At 46.7% G+C, this 23,468-nt stretch overlaps 1 pseudogene; it reads left to right on the top strand.

Annotated features, from left to right (window-relative positions):
* The first annotated feature begins 1,026 nt into the window (after window positions 1-1,026).
* On the top strand, window positions 1,027-22,123 carry LOC135910428 (uncharacterized; annotated as a pseudogene).
* Window positions 22,124-23,468: the final 1,345 nt, after the last annotated feature.

Genomic DNA, 23,468 nt, shown 5'->3' with positions numbered 1-23,468 from the left:
TGGGGAAAGTAGGCAGCAGCTGTACTCAGTCCCCCCAAAGCCTAGCAATTCTCATATTAGGTCGACATCCTGCAAGTTTGCTTCTTCAGTGCTCCGAAAAAGTGAAACACAGGAAGAAGCCGTTAAACAAGAGGCTGGACCAGTCAACAGCTACCGTCCACTGAGGGCTGTGCTTCCTCGAGTCAAACCCTGCATGCTGAAATGGCAACTAAAGCAATATTACTTCTGTATGTCAAGATTGAACATATTCTCATAGAACAAGGCAAATTTGTTAAAGCTTCATAGTCAACAGCACATTATTCACATTCAACAGTAATAGCAATACCAGCAGCAACAGCAGAGGATGGCAGTGTACATGAACCAGCATGGCAAGCTCCCTTAAATCTTCATTCAATAATCATAGTCATTTTCGCTCAACAATCTTTTCTTGAGATTCTGAAAGGCTGCGAAATCCACAAACCCAACGATACTCCATTGCTAGCCTCCCTCAATCGTTCTACATGGTCAGTACTCCAGGGCGTATGCAACGGAAGCTGCAGCTTGAGCGTTAGTGCGACTGAATTAGGTCAGCTGTTTCGGCAAGAGGGTCAACCCATTGTCCTGCTGCTCCAAGAAGACAGAGGCGCAACACCAGACATACAAGGGTACAAAGGCTAACTCCAAGCTGCTATAGAGCATCTGGCATAGTGAGAAAAGGCGTCAATTGGGCAGGCTCAAGCAGTCATCTTTGTTTCCACAGGCGCTCCGCACATATAACTGAAGATTATTCCATACTACACGTCGTATCAGAAAGTTGTTGTGGTGTGCTGCAGGCTAAGGCAGTGAAAGGAAGCCGTTTTGGCATTGGTCTACCTCTGTCCCAAAACCAGACGCCACACGGGAGGCGACTTCACTTGGCTTTGACATCTGCAAATTCGCTTTCCCCCGCACAGAATACTGAAAGTGAGCTCAATGCTGAGTTCGTCGCTGCGAAAACAGGGGCGTTTGTCTGCGAACTTCCTGAGCTTGAAGGGTCGGGTCGCAGCCATGAAGATCAGAAACGCCGCAATTAAAGATGAAGTCTTGACAGGAAAAATGTCAACGCTATCCCGTAAACAATAAGAGGCTGTGCGTCATTTCTTTGCAGCAGCGAAGAGAAAAGGGACCAGAGGCATGCGCTTTACTAGTGAATGGATGCTGGAATGCATTTGTATTAAAATGAAAAGTCCAAAATTTTACAGACACCTGAGAATGAACAGCATTCTTATCCTTCCGAGCAACACTACTATAAAGAAATACACAAGTACTTACAGAAGGGGATTAAGCTTCAACAAGAAAATGTTAGAAGCGATAAAAAAAGACGAGCACAATGGACAACTTCAGTTGTTGGGGGGGTCTCTTGTTTGACGAGATGAAGCTGTCAGAACACCTTTCTATTGAACAATTCGGGATACAGCGAGGCTTCGTAGACTTGGGTCCCTTTACTCCAACTCCAACATGCCAACGTGCCCTGTGACCACGGCATGCTTGTTATGTCCGTGCCCTTTACCGGAGAATTCTCGCAAATCTTAGGAGCATTTGGAACGCATGGAAATTTTAAGGGCAGCCTCCTTTGCAAAATACTGATCAAAGTCACAATTCTTGTGGAGAAGGCAGGACTCTTTGTGGATTTCGTGGCGTTTTGGAGCTTCGCGGAACCGTCGAATGCGAGCAATAATGGGCATTCAAGTAACTGTAAATAATGTCACGTGCAAGGTGAAGCATCCTACAGATTCAAAATGAAGCCGACATTTTTTTGTCGGACTTCCCACATCTCCTGAAATACCTCCGCAACTCATTGTTGAAAGGCGGCTTCAACACAGCAGACGGGCAGGTAAGACTCTGTATTGTACGCTTTGCTTAGCTTTGATACTTCTATGTTACGTAGGCCTTTCATTATAGCGTTTGTTTTATTTCGCAGGTATTCACGCATTTTGTCCGTGAGGCTTACAACTATGCAACAGACAATATTTCGCTGGACTCCGTGCCTGGTTTGACCACCAGCTACACTGAACCAAATTCTTTTGAAAAGATGCAAGTCTCTCTTGTGTTTTAGTAGCGATTACATGTTGCGTGGCCTCCATCATTAGACAGATCAAATCGAGACTAGCGGCGGCAAGGGGTCCCTGGGTCGTACACTATAGTCATTCAGCTATCAAAGTGAGCACTTTGGCAAACGCATGCGCTGTCAGAGCTGTGAAATAGAACGTACTTCACCATGCAAGGACTCCAAAAAAGAAAAGAAACCCTAGAACGAGCATGCGAAGCAAAATGGGGTGGGGGGGGGGGGGGGTTAAGCTGTCTTTATTTGTGCCTTTGGTGCAATATTCTCCTTGCTTCGCTGTCATAATTCCTTTATAAGCCGAGTCACCAAATGCAGGAGCCATAAAATGACGATGCTGTCATGGCTTTGCTCCCGGCACGCAGCATGGTGCTTTTCTACACTGCTCAAGCCTCGTGCGCGCCTTCATTACCCGTCGTCGAGACTAGACTGCATTATAATATAATAGTCTTGGGCATTTAGTTGAGACGCAGGCGCTCCTATTTGTACACATACCTCACGATATTGCGACGCGTTCACTGTTTGTTAGTGTTAACAGTTGCCTTTCGCCATTGTGTATTTTAGCCTAGAATGAGCAGGACTATAGCAGGAATATATATATATATATACAGTAATTGTAATTGCCTGCTAGGGATATCATTTCTGCGAATGACAGTTTTATGCGTAGTATTCACTAATAAGTGTGTTTGTTACTGCAATCACGTCTATTTACTTCAGGAGTTTTCACTTCTTCAATTAGCGCATTTAGCATATTTGATTTTTTTTTCCCTTCCACATACGTCGTGAATATATACGCCTATGTACCCTTTGATTTACCTGGAAGTACATTGGTACTTCACGCCACGGAGTTATTAAATTTGGTTTGTTTCACCAGAACATTGTTTTCTTCGATCATTGTCCGTGATCGATATTCCACCAACAAGAAGCGTGCGTAATATGCAAGACATCAATAAAATTTTGTTGCGTAGCTTCATGTTGCAGATAGGCGGCTTATAGGGTGTTACTTTTAGAAAACTGCATTAAAAAGAGCAGTTCTGGCTAGAACTACATTTCCTACCAGCCGACATGAGCGGTAGGCACACTAAAGCAACTAAAGACAAAAACAAAAAAAAAATGTACTGCGCCGATTTCCTGCGAGGAAAACTGACGCACGCCAGCGTCGGCACAGCGAACGCGTGCTCGCTAGCAGACGACGCACTTGACAACAACAGCAAGGTTGAAGACGTCACGTGGTATAACTTATGCCTCAAATATTTATACGTAGCAAAAAGGTGTCAATATAAATTTGCAGTTCAAACAAAGCACCATTCTAAGAACATACACGCGCAATCGGTCTCGGCAACCGCAAAGAAATTACGTTGAATCTGCCGCGAAGCGCGTTTCCGCCTCAATCCAGTTAAAACCCTTAAATCTCAAAAAGTAGCGCCAACCAACCACTTCCCTCCTCTTCCGCTTGGCGCGGCCTTGACGGTGGCGCCGCCCATGCTGGCCCTGCCGTAGCAGACGACACATGCTACCGGAGGAAATTCGCGGAAATGTTCGTTTGAGTCCTGCGGAGAAGTTTTTTGAATCGAGATGTTGCTTCATCACTCAGTAACTGGCGTTAAGAATGTCATGTTGAAATTGCGCAAAAAAAATAGAAAAAAAAGACCATTATTTAGTAAAGCACGCGCACGTTGAGAGTTCGTGTTGCCTACACACGACGCGTGCATACGGTGCGCTCAAACAAGCGCGTAATTACCACAGTTTCAGGTTTCGGCAGCGTGGAAGTGTGTGTACGTGGTTTCGTAGGTTCACATGCAGTGCATATGACGCATGCGATGTCCATTTACTTAAGCGGACGCATAGAAATGTTCACGTCAAGCAGTAAAAATGTTTATCCTTATCAGCGGGCCTGCGGTCCTTTGCGGCCTTTCTAGGCCATCATACTCCTGCACACAAAACGTGTGAGTAGGCGTTGCTCATGCCGCCAATATTGAGGACGCGTCCGGCAGCAGCAGGTATTAGCCCCGAGAACGAACACGAGTGGCGCTGCGAGCGCCGCTCGCGTGACGTCAGGGCACGGACTCGCGCCTGTCGTCTGCTACAGTTCGGGCGTTGTCCGGGCGCTTTCTGCGGTGTTTTAGTTTGTTCGCCCTCGTTCTCTCTGCTTGTATGCTTATGGTGGTCGTCTCAAATATATTTTTACGACGTCTTCCTTTGCGTTCATTTATTCAAAGAGCTAATTTCTTAGACAACAATGCAGCTCTCGAAGGCAACGCTACAGTGCCAGCCGAAGCGACGCAGACCAGCCGATTGCGGGTTTTTCATACGCGGATAGACAATCCCAAAGCATAGACTATAGGAATCCAGTTATGATACCATACCTGCCGCGGTGCAACAAGTATGTCACAAAGCTGGCTATACATGACTTCTACAGCAGTTACGTTGATTTCATTCCGCTAAAACAGGTTTGCTCACGACGAGTAGTTCATGGTATAATATCGAATTTTTGCATTTCCTCACAGAAACGCTCGGCACTAGCACGGGGACTTAACTAATACTGGAGCTTAGATACTACACGCCTCACGTGCTTCTTTAACTGCTTGTCAACATTGGGCGGTTCTTCACGTGCTTATTTTTTTTTAAGCGGCGGCAATTTGAAGTAAATGTTAATGAAGGCTTAGAGCTATTTACAGAGTACAAATAGGAATGTAGCAATATATATTCCCTTTTCCGTGCTACACGTTCAACTCACCTCTTTAGAGCGCGTTTGTTAATGAATAATAATGTATGTTATGTTCCTCTTTTTTTGTCTATGTTACCAAGTGTATATCATTTATTTATTTCAATGCCGCAGTGTGTTTTGCATTGTTATTGTGGAAATATTTCACTGTTCTTTCATATATTGTATAACTGCAATGTTTTATGGCCACTATATAAATGTAATTTATATGGCGCTTGATGTGTTACCCCATGTAGTCATATTGTACCTAAGGGGGTGAGGTTACCTCAAGCCGCGTCTTTGTGGCTTTTTTCCCTCATCCACCTCCATTTACCACTCCTCTGTACATGTGTGTGTGTAAATGGAAATTAATAAATCAAATCAAACTCACTTGAGAAATTTACTGGTGCTTGTTGCTTGAGGAATATACATGACGAATATGTTTGGCGAACTGACACAGGCTGCTCGGCCCAATTTTTTTAGTGAAGTATGCCTGCTGGACCGCATAGATGCAGCCAGAAAGAAGTCGAAGCGTCAATGACTAGTAGTGTGGGACATATTGAAGAAATCGAAATTCCCCCGGTGGAGGGTCAGAAATCAAGTGAAAGTATATGCAAGGCTTGTGGTGCTTTCTTTATGAATGTTTGCGATTGGAATGGAGCAAACTTAATTTAGCCTGCAAGATTCTCTTTTATGTGCAGACGAAGCGAATAGTTATCCGTTTGTATAATTAAATAACGCTGGATCGAGACATGGTGAGACAGAAGGTGCTTGAGTTTTCCTTTTGTAGGCAATCTAAGCTGCGGTGTAGCAGCTCGAGAATACTTTAGCCATTCCAGTTGGCGCTGTAAAAAAATGCTTTATGGTTTTAATTCGAACTTGTAGTGAACTGATGGGTTTCGCGAACATAGCGTGCCTCGCCACACGGTCAGTCGATTGCTATCGTTACGTGATCAGGGGTGTGCCATATTGTCGATAAAGGCTACTGAGGGCCATTATGAAACATTTCATCACTTTCAATCGATTGGCTCTCGATCTTAACAACGAAACTTTTCTCTCAGGTGATTGCTACTATGGTGTTTGTGAATTAACTATGTAAATACTCTACATGACGCGCCGTCGTGTTAGCAGCTATGAGCAATTCATTTTTTGGAGGCCTGTTTCAGAGGGGGATGAAAGTAGCAGCAAACTTTTTCATAAGAAATGCGCGCTAAACTATTCTTTTACGCATTAATGAATGGCCATATTTGAATAGAACAACACACCAGAGTAATAGGAATCATGATGACGGCTTCGCTGGGCAGTGTCTTTCTAACATCGGATAACGTGGTGACGCCAATTACCGAATTTTTCTTCCACGTAAAAAGCAATGCCTCTCATAGCTAAATACTAAAGGAATGTTAAGTGTTTAGCGAAGCATCATACATAACTTCGCGCGTTGAATTTGCAGATATTCTTTTTTTTGTCAAAATTTACCGATAGACACGGCGCATATATGCATTGCAAAACCTTGTAGACCCCTTTAACGCTACTTAGCTTGCGATATCCATGTCGCAAAGCTTCTCGACTCACACGCTTTTGAAGAAGAAACTGTGGTTAAGGTATTGCAGCTGAAAGAAGCCGACTTATTCTTCAATACGTACGGCTCGAGCCACCTATACCCCAAGCATACACGAAGGGAACGAGAGCGCGCGGCGGCCGAGCGAGCCGGAGCGAGCGGCGTCCTGGCCGTGACGTCACTCGCGAGAGGGCGCCATTCCTCTTTCTCGGGGCTAATAGAGGCGAAATGCAAGAGGCCCGTGAAGCGATTCCTCGTTGGTGTTCCGTTATTCTCCTCGCACGGGCGCGGTATGTTGCAGCAGTCGCGGGGTGCTTTGGTAATCGCGACGATAGACTGTTTTTTTTACAAGTACTGCTCCAGGAGGGCACATGTAACGGCTAACCAAGGCCTCTGGAGAGCACGTGACATTACAAGTGTTCCCGTGCCGCTTTGGTGCCCTGGAGGCGCCGTCACTAAGACGAAATAATGACACGTTATTACAACTAGTAAATAAAATCTAATAAAGAAATACAATCGCGCCGAGGCGCCAACTTCTGGCGCAGCGCTACAGCGCACGCGCGAGGACTACGAAACACGAACGAGGAATTTACTGGCGCACGTGCAATTGCGATCAAAGTGCAGGTTGAACATCCACAGGTGACCTAAACAATGTTATCCGGAGTCATCCACGAGCTCCCTCATAGCTTTAGTTGCTTCGAGACGTTACAAACGTTAATCACCACAAACCAAATCAATACATGCGGGCGTACATTCGAAGCTGAACGACTGCATTCGTAAGCCATGGTGAGCCTTTCAAAAGCATCGAGAATGTGCTAACTTCTGGTGGAGCTCAAAACATAGCATGAATGAAGTCACTTTTATGTCACAGGCCAGTCGCAGATGCGTACACTTTCGCTGCAAGACGAAACAACAGGAAACAAAGAGAGCGCATTCGAAAAAAAAAGTCAACGTAAACGCGGTAGAAGCACGCACAGCATGAACACAAACTTTTTCGAAGCGGCAGGCGTGAACTAGGCTCAAAAGGAGAGGTTGTGAGGAATTGTGGCACTTCACAAAGCCGTGCATTTTTTGCCACTTCTTCGAAGTCAGCCCGTCCGATCCTATGTATCCACACTTTTCTTCTTTGTGCGTTGCGCTCGCCGGATGGCAAAGAAAAAGCGTTCTGTCCTTTACGTGGGCGCGGCCAGCGGCTACAATGGCCTCCCGTTAGGAGGTCCTGACAGTAGCTCCTCAGGATTAAATAAAGTTCGTTGTCTGTCTGTCTGTCTGCTGTCGCTGTGTCTGTTGCGGCAACCGAAGGCACAGCACGGCATCACAATTAAGTTCCCGTCCCTAACACACTCAATTTGTTGCGCTAACGCACTCGATCAGTCCGTTTGCGCGTACTTTCGTCGCGCAGGGCCAACAATGGTGGTCGGAACGCGCTGGAAAGAAAATATATGCAAAAGCATGGTGCCTGCTTCCACGTGACACAGATGGGCGAATGGGGGAGCGGAGGACGCTGGGGTGACCGGAGGCGTGGAGGCGGAAACGTCGGGGAGAGTGGGGTGGCGGGGAGACCTAAGAATAGCGCTACTTTTGGGAAATTGAGGGGTTTTAAATACAGTTCGCTCGCTGCGCCCTCGCATAATTTTTCCACACGTGGCGCCTCAGCGGGAGCGTCGTTCGCCGTACTCAACCATAGTGTACAGTACACTCTAAGGGGAACCAGCGCTGGATAGGCGGCGCATCGAAGAGAATGCGTTGCACGCCGCCCAGGCGACGAAACGCGGCATATTCCAGCCGCTCAACCAGACGACACGTCCGCGGCCGTTTGTATGTTTCTGTTTTCGCGCCGCTTCAAGTGGACAGTTTTTGTAAAGAAGCTAGCGCCATCGAGTGAAGAAATACCGAAAGAAGCTTTTCAAGCTTCATATATTTTTCACAGTGTGTCGCAGCGAGCACGTGTGTTTCTTTACCGGTTGCGCCGTGTGCGTTGCCATGCTTGTGTGGCAGCCTGCCTTGCAAATCTAGCAGCTATGGCACCAGTCGCGCTGCGCTATGGTTTCGGAAGTATTAGTTGGCCTGAAGACATTCCATACTTCTCTGGCTAGACAAAAAATTCTCATGTTACTTTGCCACAGCAGTCACTGGAGAAGAAAGCTTTATCGCATCAGCTGACTCGCGCAAGCAAAGGTTTTGAGTGCTCCGCTGCTTGATCCGTAACAACCGTGGCTACATTTAGCACTATTTACAAAATATTACCGGATGCATCTCAGCGCCGAGTCCTCGTCCACATGCGCATTTTTAAAAACACACAGGCGGCTTAGTCGCGCATGCGCCGGCAGTATGCGCACACAACTCGTATTACAAGGCAGCTTCCCTCCCACATAATTCTTGGCAATGAATGGATAATATTTACCTTTCGTATCGTTCGCTTGGTGCAGTGGCATTGGAAGGGGCTTGGCGGTGGTGTTGCGAAGCAAAAATGGTTGGTACATATGCAGGATGGTGCATGCTATTGCTCATTTTGTTTCCGACGAAATGCCGACTTCAGATTCTGCTGTTTGGTACTGGCTGCCACGGCTGACCGTCTTCACTATCGAATAAACCACGCACACACGCGAAATTTGATTTAGAAACCAGCTCGACACCGCTTGACAGGGTGACAAGACGGGAACTTACTCCGCTCGCCTTACTGCTTGTATCCAACGCCGCCTCCGTTCTTGTTCGTAGGGTTTAGATGGAAAGACAGAGAAGGATACATCCTCCCTCAACCCGACGTAGTTGCGGCACTTGTATACGCAACAGTATCGTCGGCGTCCTTTTGTTTTCCTTCGGCTTTCAGTGCATGCGACGCCACTACCAGTAGCAATTTTCGTCCGCGGGAGGGGCTGCATTGTGCACGTTCTGACCCCCACGGCGGCGCTGCAGGCGTCGTGAAAACTCCAGCGCTGGTTCCCCATAATGACGGAGCGCATCGAGGCACCCTAACGATGCGATAAAGCCCATTGATAATTTGAAAGTAGCGACACTTCCTCCTCACGGCGCTTTCCTCCTCGATTCTCCTCGCCCGCCGGCTGCGCACGGTGCGCTTTTCCTCCTGGGCTCCCACGGACAGGCCGCAGAATTCTATGGAAGCGTGTTACTTTGGGCCAGTTGCGCGCCCCAATGGGTTTGAAAATTTTGAGAAACGCTAATAACAGCACTGATAATGCTGGATGCAACGTTTATGAGGAGGTTGGTTTTTTCTTAAAGCCGTATGAATGGGGAATACCAATGTAAAGGGAGTTTTGAGGCGAGTTCTATACTCCAGACAATTATTCTGCCACATGATCAGATGCTTTACTTCGTGCGTCTTATCTAGTATTGCTTGTGACACATCCCTTTGTGTGTGGCTTATTAAGCGAAAGCCTTGAACCTCTGTTTCAAGGTCCCGTTGTAAGCTACAGAAAATATCACGTCACCGAAGACGGGAAGCGAACCAAAGCATGTGCAGCCGCGTATAAGAGATGATTAGTGATTAGCAAAGTAATGATTCATTAGTGATTGGATTAAGATGAATTCGGGTGTACTAAGGAGGATTAAGGTGGATTGAAGTCGATGAAGGTGAATTAAGGTGCATAAAGAAGGACTAGGTTGGATTAAGGTCGATGAAGATGGATTAGGGTGGATGAAGGTGCGCTGAGATGCATTAAGAACTATTATTGTGGATTAGGGTTGATTAAAGTGCATGAAGAAGCATATCGGTGGATTAAGAAGGATTAAGGTCATTAAGGAGGAATATGGTGGGCTTGGGTGAATTAAAGTGAATGAAGGAGGATTAGGGAGGACTAAGGTAGATGAATGTGGATTCGGGTGGAGTAAAGTGAATTGAGGACGATTATGGTAGATTAGGGTGGATTAAAGTGAATGAGGAAACATTAGGGTTGATCAAGGAGGATTAAAGTGCTATAAGGAGGGTTAGAGTAGATTAGGGTCGATGAAGGTAGACTAGGGTGCATTAGGGAAGACTTTTGTTCATTATGGTGGAATAAAGTGATTGAAGGAGCATTAAGGTTTATAAATGTGGATTCGGTGGATTAATGTGCAATAGGAAGATTGTGGTAGACTAATCTGTCTTAATACTCAATAAACTCTAATTCACCTTAGTCCGTCCTAATCCACCTTAATACTCCTTCATCCACCTTAATACAGCCTAATACTCCCAATGCACCTTAATAGAACCTATTCAACCTACATCGGCCCTAATGAACCTTAGCCTACCCTATACGATCTCAATCCTCCTTTACAAACCGCAATTCTTCATATTCTGCCCTAATACTCCTTCATCCACCTTGATCCTTATTCATGCAACTTAATCCAGCTTAATCCTGCTTAATAGTCCCAATCTACATCAATACACCCTAATCCACCTTTATCAAACCTAATCCAGCTCCATGGTCCCTAATCTACCTTAATCTACCCTAATCCACCCTAATCGGTCCTAATACTCCTTTATCAACACCAATTAACCTTATTCCACAATATTCGACCTTAATCTCCCTTTATCCACCTTAATCCTCTCTAATCCTTGTTCGTGAACCCTAATCCACCCTAATCCACCTTAATCCTCCTCACCCACCTTAATCTATATTCATGCATCTTAATCCTTCTTAATGCACTATGTTCCACCTTAATCTTCTTTAATACACTCTAATCAACCTTAATCCTCCCTAATCCACCTTATGTCAATCACTAACGATTCATTAATTAACTTGGGTAATCATTCTCTATACAGGGGCGGACATGCTTTGGGTCACCTCTGGCCTTCCTTGAGTCACGTGATACTTCCAGTTTACAACGCGACCTTGAAACATAGAGATCTAAAGGCTTTCGCCTTAAAACTTAAAAAAATTATGACTAGCTAACGCTCATCACCTGGAATAGCACGGGTATACTTGCCATTAATTTTTCAGGGCGCAAAGCAGAATCTATAATGCTGCACTTCCGACTGAATAACAACAGTTAGCGACGTGCGAGGTGATGGAGCCGCCCGAGAATATTAAGCATACTGAGGACAATCGCAACAAAAACGCTGATGAGCAGGCCGTAATAATGAAAAAAAAGAATGCAGCATTACGGGATGCTTTGCTACGAGCTATAAGAAAGATGCCTCAGCTCGCAAGCAACGCTGTTCTTTGTCGGAACAAAGTTCTGTCGGCCAATGTCATGCAGCCACTGCTTCCTGTGTATGCCGTCACGCTTTCCTTGTGGTATCACAAAAATGGCATGACCATCTTCAGGCTTCTTGCTGCAGTTATATGCGCAACAGCCCGGCCTAGTGCTAGCACATAGTACAGGAAACACAGCGTACAACGTTCGCTACGCCGAGCTAAAGCGCCGAGCCAGCCGTGCTCAGGAGGAAAATGGCGCGAACGAAAAAGAAAAACACAAGCAAAACTCAAGATCCGCGCGTTTCCAAGGGCAACGACAGGGAGACCAACCATCGTGGAGAAAAACGGGGGCAGAACTGGTTGCCGCGGGGAACCGCGCAAGGGGCGAGGAGGAGGCGAGGAGGTCGCGCGTCGGCGGCAGATTTCAAAGAGTGTGGCTACTTTCAAATTATCAAGGGATTTTACGATGCGCGCCACTCGGGCGGCATCTCGTGGCCATCGTCGCCATAGTCCATCTTGCGTGGCACTATGGTTTCTCTTCCTGCTCTTTCCGCCTCATGGTTCCGCTGCATTGGATTGGACAAACTTTAATAAAGGTCCTGCAGGACGCACGTCATGGCGCAGTGGGCGTCTCCCACGCAGGGACCGACAGGGAGTACCTGGCGCCGCTGCGTGAGCCTGCTGGAAGGACCATTGCTGGTCTCACAGAAGCGCGCTTCGTAGGGTCTTCTCCCACTTGTCCGAGGTAGAGTCCGCTGCATGTCCTCCTCCACTTTCCTCCTTGGGCTATCTTGGTTCCCGCCTTCTCTGATCGCCCGCTGCGCTCACCGTTCGCTCTCATCTTTCGTTATGCGCTTTACGAGGTACGACGCTGCCGTTATAACCGTCAGATGTTTAATCCCGATGTTTCATAGCGGAGCTCTATATATGTACCCTCCACTAGTTTCATCCAGTATCAATGGATCGATGGATTTCGGTTTGCACTTCGGCAGCGGTGGCAGCACCATGCAATCACCGCTAACTTTCGGCACTGTCTCCGCATGGTCGCAGGAATAGACGCTGGTGCGGACATAGCAGTGCCTGCCGCTTGGGCTTTTGGAAAGTTCGCCATCGTGGTCAGCTGCAAAAAGGATCATCTGCCTACCTTTTCGGAAGCTTCGACCAACCTGACCGCGCTGCCTCGTACAACGAGACTGGCGGGCGGATCATACTGTCTAACGGTTTCATAAACGCAATTAACATACCCACGAGAGTGGCACTTGAATGCGAGTCAGTCCTAGATATTTTTATTACAAATTTGTCTGACAATAATATTAGGTCAGGTGTTTTGACATGTTGTATCAGTGACCATCTTACAATATTTTTATGTGCGGAGCTATTGACACAAAGTAGAGCAAAGCCTCGAATAATTAAGTAACAGTCTATTGCAGGCATGCAGATTGGAGCGATATAAGAAAATATCTTGACGCAAACAATGCTTACGATAAGTTTATTGCAATTTCCAAGCGATTATATCGTTTGAATTTTCCGTTCAAAGAGCGCAGATTCCATTGTAAAACACAAAAAACCATGGATAAGGCCTGAAATGCGTCATCAAATCAAAACAAGAGAAACTTTACCAAGCATTCCTACATACTCATTTACCGAAGGACTGGCTGGCCTTCAAGTCTTATCGTAACAAACTTACAAAACGCTTGCGATCCGCGAGAACTCAGTATCAATCCACATATCTTGAAGTTCCTGCCAATCGTTCTGACGTACTGTCGTCTAGATTAAACACACTCCATCGCGGCCACTGTACTGCCCCTGTTTCAAAACTGGAAGTAGACGGTATTGATATGGATGGATCAGATTTGGCTGAAGCATTTATTAATTTTTTCACTGGTATGATAACGACCGGAACCCCGGCTGATGCGTGCGAATACGTAAGTGCTCACAACGGTCAATCATTGTACTTGCGTCCTGTCAGCGCCCATGAAGTCTTACCAACAATAAAAAGTATAAAAAATAGCGCCAGTTGTGATATCGACGGAATTCAAATACGTCCTGTCAAAGACAGTCTGATGTTATCGCGCCAATTTTAGCCGATATCTTTAACATTTGTTTAACTAACTCTGTCTTTCCTTTAAATATGCAAATAGCAAAAGTGACCGCGCTTTACAAAAAAGGTTACCGAAATAACTTTGGCAATTATAGGCCCGTGTATATCTTGCCTGTGTTCTCAAAGGCCTTCGAAAAAATTCTGCACACTCGATTCTCAAGTTTAATTGATAAATATAATTTATTTACACCTAATCAATTAGGTTTTCTGAAAAAGAAATCAGTTGAACTGGCGCTCCTGGAGAAAAAAAGAGTATATTCTTAAACAATTTGAAGATAAGGCGCTCGTTCTCGGTATTTTTATTGATTTTTCAAAGGCCTTTGATTTAGTAAACCATAAGATATTGTTACGCATGAAGAAAACGAAGACCAGTGAACGTGCTTGCGGTCCCGAGTGGAGGAAGGAAGAAGAGGACGACGCTTAGTTGATAAACCAGACTCTTGGCCAATCCCCGCGAGTGGGTAAGCGCCAAACTCATCCAGGACATCATCATCATCATCATCATCATCATTAAACCAGCTGACCGCTCTTGCGCTCACCTTCGCGACTTAAAGTAAACGGTCCCCTTCATCCGTAAGGGTTACAAACGGTCTCCTTCGCACGCAACAAAGTGGTGGAGGAGCGGGGTACCGCTCACAACAATGGAACCATCATTGCCGCAGCTTCGTCGAAGCCGTCGACTTGCCGGCCTCCCGCCATCAGCCATGACCATCTTCGACATGCCAGAAGACGGAGCCACTCCGAGGGCAGCGCCTAGCAGTCCACTGCCATACTACCGAGTTCCACCCACCTTCGGAGGCAAAGCGGGGGAAGATGCCGACGAGTGGCTCGTCCACTACAAACGAGTGAGCAAATCCAACGGGTGGGATGCAACCGCTCAGCTCACCAATGTGGTGTTCTCCCTGACCGATACCGCCCTCGTGTGGTATGAGAACCACGAGAACGCGCTTACGACGTGGGAACATTTTGTTGACGAGCTAAAGGCTTGTTTTGGGGACTCAGTCGCCAAAAAGAAGCGTGCGGAGCAGACACTGTCTCAACGGGCGCAGCTACCAGGTGAGACATGCACAACATATATCGAAGAAGTATTAAAGCTGTGCAAGGTGGTCAGTGCTCGCATGTCGGAAGAAGATAAAGTCGGACATTTGCTGAAAGGAGTGGCTGAGGATGTGTACAATTTTCTAATTGGAAAGGAGAGCCTCAGTTCTGTGTCTGACGTCATTCGGCACTGCAGAACTTTTGAAACGCTCAAGATGCGTCGGATTGCGCCAAAGTTTGGTCGATTGGCAAACGTTACGACGGTTGCCAGTGTGGACACGAGTCCTTGCCTCGACCTTCCTTCCACCATCCGACAGATCGTCCGCGAGGAACTTTCCCGCCGCGAGGAGTTGCATTCAACTGCTGACCACCCTGGCGTGTACACGTTCACTGGTCTTCGTTTTCTTCATGCGTAACAATATTGTTAAAGAAATTACATTGCTATGGTATTCGTTGGCAAGCTTTAACTCGTATTGACTCCTATTTATCGAACAGACAGCAGGTCGTTCAGATAAGCGACTCTATTTCCGCGGTGAAACCTTTGCTGTGTGGAGTGCCACAGGGCAGTATTGTAGGCCCACTATTATTTAATATCTACCTTAATGACATTGTAAATATTAATTGCGAGGCGAAATACATAATATATGCTGATGATACCAGCATACTTTTTTCAGGACATGATATTCATAAGCTTATCAGAACTTGTAATCACACAATGAAAACTCTAGAGAGATTGTCAGCAGCAAATGCTATGCGTATTGACGAAAATAAAACAAAAGATGTTATATTCCGACCAAAAAATAAAATTATTCCACCTCATGAAGACATAGTACTGAGTACTCACACTACTGAAATAGTTTACCATTTTAAATGTCTGGGCATATTTTTTTCTGCGAATATGAGTTGGGATTACCACGTAAGACATGTTCTGCAAAATTTAGCTCAGGTGAAAGGTGTAATTGGTCGGCTTCGATACTAACTTCCAAAAGAAATCAAGCTTCTACTCTATCACTCACTCTGTAGCATGTCGTTTAAATTATTGCCAACTAGTATGGGGTACAACGACGGTCACTAATCTAAATCAGATATACTTGGTTCAGAAAAAATGTATTAGGCATATTTTCAATGCACCCTTTGCGGCATCTACTCATGTTTTATTCTGCAGTTCAGGAATAGTAAAAATACACCAGACATACAATTATACGTTAAGCTGAAAATTCAAATAGAAACTCGTAAAAACAAAAAAATTTGCGCGTTCTGGCCAATTTAAGAATTAGGCATTTAAGTTATCTCACGCGTCATGGAGAAAATTGGGAAGTAGACACAGTAGGATTAAACTCCGGAAAAGAGCGCTTGTCTTACACTATTCCGTCCCTTCTCAATCACTATCACCTTAACAATTTTGACTTGTTTGATTATTCATATCAGGATATGCACAGTGACGTATAGTTCTGAGATTTCTACTACTTAACACTGGTTATACTACAAACTTTGTTTCGTTTATCAAATCCATAACCGTATCGAATTGTTTCATCTGGATGTATGCAACTATTTGTAACAAGTTGATTTTTAAATTGTTCTTTCCTGTACATTCAGTGTACTTATTCTAGACATTTGTAATTTGATAGCATTTCAGATATTAATTTTTCTAAGAAACTGTAGTGTATGTATTTTTTTTTTGACGACTGTAAAAACGGCCTTAACTTCTGTATTGCCTTAGCATTTCCTTTACTTAGTGTGTGCCCTATAGTACTACTCTGTCTGTTAAGTTTCAACTTTTGATTTATTTTACGGCAGTGCTGTTACCGCTCCGAAATTTTTCCATAGGGCTGTGGCCTAGTCAAGCTGTTCTGAAAAACAGCTTTTTTGTCACAGTCCTACTTTCTGTATCATTGACAGAATGAAAATAAAGATTGATTGATTGATTGATTGATTGATTATGAGCGTCTCTATTGGATCGGGGCGTTGGATTGTGCCACCGCGCTCTTGTTATGTTATTGCTCAATGCCCTGCCTATGTTAAAAAGAAAAGAAAAAAAACACACGATGAATTCGCATAACCGAAGTTTCTCAACCCTCATTGTGAAATTTGTTTTGGTACGCCTCAGTTGTTTGTGGTTTCCATACTTCCACCAATCTATATTGCGGACACGTTTACTTTCCACCTGCTCTCGCTGAACTCAGGGGCTTCAATGATGCCAGTGATTCATAAATCAACCGCTGGGTAGATATCTTCACACTCTGCCTCAAAATTCTTGCGCCCTTTTGAGGAGGCAAAGCAACCCAGTAAGGCATGTGCTCACACTTGGCGTAGCAAGAAGTAAGCTAAGAAACTCTTAGCGCCTCCCTTTATGAGGAGGCGGAGCAAACCAGTAAGGCATGAGGCGTAGCAGGAGGAAAGCAAAGAGACGGACGGCGAGCATCGACGACTATTGTGCCCGTAAGTGGAGGGCTCGACAAGAAGACGGGTGCCAATCCAGGTACCAGGCCATTAAATTGCACGAGCACAAGGCTGCGTGTGCGAAATTTAAGAGGGACTTTCTGCTGAGACATTGCGGACTCAGTTGTGCGGTGCGTGACCGAGGTTGGAGCTCGATTTGATGGTGATTGGAAACGTTTGAGAAGTCACGAAGCGGCCAACGTAAAGCAGTTTTGACAGCTACCCCAGCTCTTATTTGCCTTACTATGGCTTCTGAATTGTCTCATTACGGGTTCAAAATACTATATACATTTAATGCGAAACGTTATTTGCGAACTTCATGCGTTTTGAGTATGTCGGTCTATATAACTAGGCTCACGCCGGCTTGGCGGGCGGCGCCTAACTACTTTAGATGCAGGCATGGTCGCGGCATCGTTATCATTCCATCATCCTGCTCTGACCGCTGATCCTCGCGTGCGCCGAACCAGGTGGTAAGAAGCTCCGGGCAAACACCGGGTTGACTCTGTACGAACAGCGATGCTAAAGCAAGTTTCCCCACCCATGCACGCCCACCGCCTCCTGACGGTCACAAAGAAGCTCTCGTAGGACCGCCACGTCTTCGAGAAACGCGTCAACTCGGGCAAAGTGTTCCTCAAAGGTTCACTAGAGTAGTTAGAGGGTGTCGTACTACTGGGGTACTACTTGGTACAGAGGAATTCAATTGCCGTTATTTCCATAAACATATGTTTTATGGAGACCTCAAGGAAAAGTTGCACACAGCAACTTGACGGGCCTTAAAACCCAGTCTGAGGGCACCAGCGGCAGGCACAGTCACTGATTCAGGACGAACAACACAAACAATACATTAAAATTCGATACAATGTTGACTTCAATTTGTGCTAGCAAAAAAGAAAATTTCAGATAAGAAAACACGCTACAAAAGATCAAGCAATCTGCAATCGACACATTAGAAGAAAAACATGAAGCAGGCAATTTGGTCATGATTAAATTTCGCTGAAAAAGGAAGAAGAAGAAGTGGCGATCGAGAACGTTTGTTTTCGGCTGTTCCACTTTTCTGTAGTTTGTTAATATTGTGTGTACACAGTTATCGCGTCATCCTTAGGGATGACGGGCACACGTCCCGTACAGTTTCTCGTCGATGCAGTCGACCAAACTGCTGCTCCATCGGTTGATGCCTTCTTTGCTGCGGCCGTCACCGATGTGGAGCTTCCAGATTCGGCAGATTACTCCACGGTGACTGAGATTGATTGCGACACTAGCACCTTCACGCCTGTTGAATCGCGTCACCTGAAAAGAAGTTGCACTGGACATCAACAGCTGGTGACACGACTACAAAGACTGTTGACAAAACTGGCGTGTTGCGCCGGATCCACATCAGCAGCGAGGGAGTTGCCTACAGAGAACGTTGACGCACCTGACGGGTTTTCTGTGGCTTTCGTAGCCACAACGGAGACGGCTAATTTGAATACCATCAGCAGACAGCGGCTGACCCAATTTCTCGACCAGGTGATTCCGGGGCAAGTACAAGAGGTCAGAATCAACGCATGGAAGAATGTCCTTACGGTAGATGTGAAATCTCGGGCGTCAGTGGACAAGCTGAAAGAAATTGGAGTGTTAGGCGTAATGCTGGTCCGCCCCTATCTCTCTCATGGAAAATGGTCTTCCCCTGGAGTTATTACAGATGTAGACCCTGGAATAACGGACAGTGACCTGCGGACACTCATCATCGATACGGCGGTTCGCACCAGCATGATGCAAGACGGAGACTGTCAAGTGTACCAACTGCTTCGGCGCTCATGAGGCGACGGCTAAAGACTGTCCTATGATGAAGAACGAGAGGCTCATCCTGAAGAAGGTGGTAAAAGACAACTCAACTCACTAAGAAGTGGCCACGTCTATTCGCCGCCGCAAACGCCGTTCCTGACGCCGATGCCCAGAGGCACACGTAACTAGTCTGGCTCAGCCACCGTCACAGCAACTCTCAGCTCCATTGCCTCAGCGTCTTGAGCCACAGAATGATAAGACGCCACCTGCTGCAGCGCCCCGTGTTACCACGGTGGTTCAGAAAGATGCGGGTATATTATCCACCTCCACTGATGTGGAATGGCCTGCTCTGTCGTCCAAGGTCGTCGAACGAACGCGTCCAACATTCCATGCCGTTCCAGCGGACATATGGACAAGCCGGAAGCCCAACACGTGAACGTTCTTCTGAAACAACTTGTACACTCCATGCGCACGCTCCTTTGAGGCCTCAATACGCTAACAGCAAGGGTTCAGTTTTTGAATGCAATTGAGCCGCTCTTGGCGGCACTGCAGTAATTCGTTATGGCGCTACCACACAGCCCCTCCTCTGTGTCGATGCACATACGTCGCAGTGTAGTGATGCAGTGGAATGCCCGAGGCCTGCGTGGTCGCCTGAGTGACTTCCGACAGCGCGTCCAGAAATACCGTTTCCCTGCGATTGTGATATGCGAGCCCAAGAAGCCTTCTGCTTTCCACCTTTCTGGATATGTATGGCTGTGGTTTCGAGAAGCTGATGAAAGCAGAAAGGTGTTAAAGTGCATGCGCCGAAGTATTTCACACTACCGCCATGTGCTCCAGCCCCACAACACGAACCACTGCATTTGCTTGATGTCAACGCCTAAAGGACGGGTCTTCTCGACACTCGGCGGCTACATTCGACCCATAAATAACATTGATTTTTCGTACCTGTCTTCAGCAATCCAGAGTTGTACAGCTCCTTTTCTAATTTCAATGCTCGTCACCCCCAATGGGGAAGTGCAGTAATGAATAACCGCGGCAAAGCCCTGTCCGACTTTATGCACTCACAGGATTTCGTCAATAATAACGATGGCCCTCCTGCGTTTCTGCGTGGCACGTCCTATAGTAGGTGCTTGGACCTGACGTTTATTTCCTCTCTACTACAGTTCCCTATTATCTGGTTCAGTGATGTGGAAACACAAGGCAGTGATCACATACCAACGTATATCTGCGTGAAATGGTTCGCACCTGCCACTTCGTCTCATGTGCGGTGCACAGACTGGCCCACTTTTAAGACATTCGTGGAGAATCCCTGTGCGGATCTCGAGTCACCAACTCAAATAGTAGAGTTAATCCCGTCCGCCCTAGGTAAGACCACGCGGAACATATGTGCACCTACACCGGGGTCTCCTGTCGACGTGGAATTCGAGAGGTTACGCGCAATCTGGCGGTGGGCTGAAAGGAAATACAGAAGGACGAAATCCACGTACGATGCTCGAGCTCAACGAGAGCTCAACCGAGCTCAACGACAAATAAATCGCCATCTCGAGAAATTAGGAAGGAAGAGCTGGAGAAAGTTCTGCTCATCACTGGATCCCCGCAATCCACTGTCACGTATTTGCCATGTAGTCAGAAGCCTACGTTTTTCCCCACAAGAAAGGTAGCCTTTCAGTTCTCTGGCCCTTTACCAACGCCACACTGATGTAGAGGCAGCGGACGACTTCTGCAAAATGAATGTGGGCACAACTCAGCCAGCCTCTATCCAATTCGAAGATCAAAAATAACGTACAGCGCAAAGGACAAGGACAGCGATAGACGACATACACAGCGCTGACTTCCAACAATATATTATTGCGTTGCCACATCGTGTGTATATATACAAGAGGCATGCGCAGAAAATGTAGGACAGTCACATGGGGTGTTCTAACAGCAAGTCATTGAACTAAAAAAACATGGTCACCTGAAAAAATAATAAAAAAAAATAAGCATTACGATTTCTATCTGTTTAGAAACGCGACTTCACCAGGGGTCAGCGCGATTGAGGGCGCACTAACGCAAATACTGCCAAGTTTTCTGATGAAATCAGCTTCCACAATTTCCCGGGTGAGCTGTGAGCAGTGTCTCGCTAAAACTTACGTATCTTCAAAGAATGGCACGCAGCCGCAGTCCCGGCAATGGATGCTGTACGTCATTTTTGATCATGAATTACCAACTAGCCCAAGCAACCACACTAGTCCAATTCGAAGGTTTTGCGCCACCTTCCACAAGTGACCTCTATGATTTGCTCTTTACCATGCCTGAATTAGAGGCTGTGTGGTGTTGAGCGAAGGTGGAACTCAGACTCCAGCCGTCCCGAAGTAAAAAGCCATTTATTTAGCATATACAACCAAGTATATAATGAAGAACAGAAGCGCCCCCTGGGGAATAAAGAACTGAAATGAATAACGAAACTGAATATAACATACTCCCTCCGTTATTTTTAGTGGTTAGTTGTTAGTAAGTATTAGTAACGAAAAACCCCAAAGCATGCACACTGTACTTATTTACACATATTTACAAGCTATGTACACAGTGACAGAACACATATTTACAACACAATGTCAGACCGCGAACTAATTGGTCTGATAGTCTTGGAGCCAGGCCGGTGGCCGGCGCTCTCGGGTCGGCCGCGTTGGACGTCGCACAGGCGACGGGCTCGTTGACTGCTGCTGTGGTATGCCAGGAGACAGCGCCTGCGTACTAGGAGAAGGAGGCTGTAGCACAGCAGGCTGCAGCACATCGGGAGACAGCGGCTGCGGCGTGGAGGCTGTAGCGCCTCAGGAGACCGCGGCTGTGGCGTGGCAGGTGGGCCTGGTTCCCAGGTGCCCCTCTCTGGAACCCTGGAAAGCTTGGAGGCATTCCACGTACGGCCGTCTCCAAGTCGGAAAGAGGCTGGTCCCCTCCTCTTGATCACCTCAGTTGGTGAAGAAAAGGCGCAGTCTCCCTTAAACCAAACGGACGGTTTTTTGATGCGGACAAAATCACCTACGGCTATCTTCGTCTTCTTGGCGGCTCTCCTTTTGTCCGTGTAGTGCTTGCTGCTTTGCTGCTGACGCCGAACCCTTTGACGAAGTCGCGTCAACTTCTTGGCTGGATCTTCCGCAAATGCTGGTGCCTAGAAACCCACAATATCCAGCCTGGTTCGGGGCATTCTACCATGCAGCGGAACTGCTGGGGGGACCCCGGTGGTGGCGTGCGGAGTACAGCGGTAAATGGCAAGGTATTCTGTGACAGCTTGTCGGAGTGGTCGTCTTTCGAGGAGTGAGACTTGAATGAAGTTTTTCAATGTGCGATTGAAATGTTCTATTTGCCCATTGGCTCGGGGGTAGTATACCGAAGAATGTGAAAGACTGATGCCTCTGTTTTGCAGGAAAGTTATGAACTCACGCGAAGTGAACTGAGGTCTATTGTCACAAACAATCTCTTCCGGGTAGCCTTCACGGGAAAAACACTTCTTAAAAAGTCTTTCACGGTGCTCGTAGAAACTTCGCTGCAAAAATACACCTCTGGCAATTTAGAATGGTAATCAACAAGCGTTATTGCAAATCTGCTGTTGTAAGCTGCATGCTCCAAAGGACCAACAATGTCTAGACTAAGCTTTTGCCACGGTCGCTCAGGCCATTCAACAGGTTGCAACGGTGCTGGTGATGTTTTGGCGGACTTATCTGCCTCCAGGCAGATATGGCAGTTTTTACTGCCGTTTCCACTTGCTTATCCATTCGTGGCCACCAGAACCGCTCACGCAGTCGCGCCTTCGTGCACGTGATACCCGGATGTGTCTCGTGCGCGGTGCCGATTATCTGAGCCGTGAGGGAGGACGGAACAATGAGGCGCTCTCCACGCAGAAGCAGGTTATCGACAACAGAAAGTTCTTCCCGAATGGCGTAGAATGGTTTCGCCTCTTCTGGTATGGACTTCTTTGGCGGCCAGGAATTCAGCACGAATGACTTGATGGTTTCCAGGCAACTGTCGTCGAGGGCGGCCTGCCTGAACTCCTCCTTTGTCACGCAGGCTGGCTCAATGAACGAGACAATTTCTTCCTCCGTAGCCTTCTCTGCCTCCGAGGTAGGTGCTGGTAGCCGAGAAAGTGGATCTGCTACAGTGTTTGTGGACCCCTTGCGGTATTCAACAGTGAAATTGTAGCAAAGCAGTCATGCATTCCATCGTGCGATTCGGAGTGGTGGTCTTCCATGTCCTTGTGACGACAGCTAGGACACCAGTGCCTGGTGGCCTGTTCGAATTGTGAAATGGCGACCCGACAGGTACGTGTGCCATCGCTCACACGCCCAAATGCACGCAAGAGCTTCTCGTTCACCGACTGAATATTTTCTCTCTGCAGGCGAGAGTGTACGAGATGCGAAAGCGACTGTGCGGAGCTCGTGGCCACTTTGTTGCTGCAGGACTGCTCCCAGCCACAGTCGGACGCGTCGGTCGACACAATTACTGGCAATGCCGGATCGAACATCTGGAGGACTGTACTTGACGAAAACATTTCCTTGACCCTCCGGAAACTGCTGTCTGCTTCGGCAGACCAGATGAATGGCTCATTTTTGCGAAGTAAGACTCTCATAGGCTCAACCACTTGTGCCAAGTGTGGAACAAACTTGGAG

The sequence above is a fragment of the Dermacentor albipictus genome, chromosome 8 (assembly GCF_038994185.2).
Source record: "Dermacentor albipictus isolate Rhodes 1998 colony chromosome 8, USDA_Dalb.pri_finalv2, whole genome shotgun sequence".
Lineage (NCBI taxonomy): Eukaryota > Metazoa > Arthropoda > Arachnida > Ixodida > Ixodidae > Dermacentor > Dermacentor albipictus.
This window is presented reverse-complemented; position numbering and strand designations above follow the sequence as displayed.